This window comes from Scyliorhinus torazame, unplaced genomic scaffold (genome assembly GCF_047496885.1).
Source record: "Scyliorhinus torazame isolate Kashiwa2021f unplaced genomic scaffold, sScyTor2.1 scaffold_449, whole genome shotgun sequence".
Classification (NCBI taxonomy): Eukaryota; Metazoa; Chordata; class Chondrichthyes; order Carcharhiniformes; family Scyliorhinidae; genus Scyliorhinus; species Scyliorhinus torazame.
The window spans coordinates 139,872-142,659 of NW_027308176.1; positions in this window are offsets into that span (position 1 = coordinate 139,872).

Here is a 2,788-nt window from a genome sequence, read left to right on the forward strand (position 1 = left end):
AATGAAACAGTGCCCTACAGTGAACAATGTAAAATTAAACACAGCCCGACATTAAATACAGTACAATGAAACAGTGCCCGACAGTGAACAAGGTAAAATTAAACAGAGCCCAACATTAAATACAGCACAATGAAACAATGCCCTACAGTGAAGAATGTAAAATCAAACACAGCCCGACATTAAATACGGTAAAATGAATCAGTGCCCTACACTGAACAATGTAAAATAAAACACAGCCCGACATTAACTACGGTACAATGAAACAGTGCCCTACACTGAACATTGTAAAATTAAACAGAGCCCGACATTAAATACGGTACAATGAATCAGTGCCCTACACTGAACAATGTAAAATAAAACACAGCCCGACATTAACTACGGTACAATGAAACAGTGCCCTACAGTGAACAATGTAAAATTAAACACAGCCCGACATTAAATACGGTAAAATGAAACAGTGCCCTACACTGAACAATGTAAAATTAAACAGAGCACGACATTAAATACAGTACAATATAACAGTGCCCTACACTGAACAATGTAAAATTAAACACAGCCCGACATTTAATACAGTACAATGAAACAGTGACCTACAGTAAACAAGGCAAAATTAAACACAGCCCGACAGTAAATACGGTACAATGAAACAGTGCCCTACACTGAACAAGGTAAAATTAAACAGAGACCGACATTAAATACGGTACAATGAAACAGTGCCCTTCAGTGAACAATGTAAAATTAAACACAGCCCGACATTAAATACGGTACAATGAATCAGTGCCCGACCAGCAACAATGTAAAATTAAACTGAGCCCGACATTAAATACAGTACAATGAAACAGTGCCCTACAGTGAACAACGTAAAAATAAACAGAGCCCGACATTAAATACAGTACAATCAAACAGGGCCCTAATGTGAACAATGTAAAATAAAACAGAGCCCGACATTAAATACGGTACAATGAAACAGTGCCCTACAGTGAACAATGTAAAATTAAACAGAGCCCGATGTTAAATACGGTACAATGAATCAGTGCCCTACACTGAACAATGTAAAATTAAACAGAGCCCGACATTAAATACAGTACAATGAATCAGTGCCCTACAGTCAACAATGTAAAGTTAAACACAGCCCGGCATTAAATACAGTACAATGAAACAGTGCCCTAGAGTGAACAAGGAAAAATTAAACAGAGACCGACATTAAATACAGTACAATGAAACAGTGACCTACAGTGAACAATGTAAAATTAAACACAGCCCGGCATTAAATACAGTACAATGACACAGTCCCCTACAGTGAACAATGTAAAATTAAACAGAGCCCGACATTAAATACAGCACAATGACACAGTCCCCTACAGTGAACAATGTAAAATTAAACAGAGCCCGACATTAAATACAGTGCAATGAAACAGTGCCCTACAGTGAACAATGTAAAATTAAACACAGCGCGACATTAAATACAGTACAATGAAACAGTGACCTACAGAGAACAAGGTAAAATTAAACAGAGCCCGACATTGAATACAGTACAATGCAACAGTGCCCTACAAACTACAATGTAAAATTAAACAGAGCTCGACATTAAATACGGTACAATGAAACAGTGCCCTACAAGCAACAAGGTAAAATTAAACAGAGACCAACATTAAATACGGTAGAATGAAACAGTGCACTACACTGAACAATGTTAAATTAAACACAGCCCGACATTAAATACAGTACAATGAAACAGTGACCTACAGTAAACAAGGCAAAATTAAACAGAGCCCAACATTAAATACAGTACAATGAAACAGTGCCCTACAGTGAACAATGTAAAATTAACAGAGCCCGACATTAAATACAGTACAATGAAACAGTGACCTACAGTAAACAAGGCAAAATTCAACAGAGCCCAACATTAAATACTGCACAATGAAACAATGCCCTACAGTGAAGAATGTAAAATTAAACAGAGCCCGACATTAAATACGGTGCAATGAATCAGTGCCCTACACTGAACAATGTAAAATAAAACACAGCCCGGCATTAACTACGGTACAATGAAACAGTGCCCTACACTGAACAATGTAAAATTAAACAGAGCACGACATTAAATACAGTACAATGTAACAGTGCCCTACACTGAACAATGTAAAATTAAACACAGCCCGACATTAAATACAGTACAATGAAACAGTGACCTACAGTGAACAATGTAAAATTCAACATAGCCCGACATTAAATACGGTACAATGAAACAGTGCCCTACAGTGAACAATGTAAAATTAAACTGAGCACGACATTAAATACGGTAGAATGAAACAGTGCCCTACAGTGAACAATGTAAAATTAAACAGAGCCCAGCATTAAATACAGCACAATGAAACAGGGCCCTAATGTGAACAATGTAAAATTAAACAGAGCCCGACATTAAATACGGTACAATGAAAGAGTGCCCTACACTGAACAATGTAAAATTAAACAGAGCCCGACATTAAATACAGTACAATGAAACAGTGCCCTACAGTGAACAATGTAAAATTAAACAGAGCCCGACATTAAATACGGTACAATGAAACAGTGCCCTACAGTGAACAAGGTAAAATTAAACAGAGCCCGACATTAAATACGGTACAATGAATCAGTGCCCTACTCTGAACAATGTAAAATTAAACACAGCCCGACATTAACTACGGTACAATGAAACAGTGCCCTACACTGAACATTGTAAAATTAAACAGAGCCCGACATTAAATACGGTACAATGAATCAGTGCCCTACACTGAACAATGTAAAATAA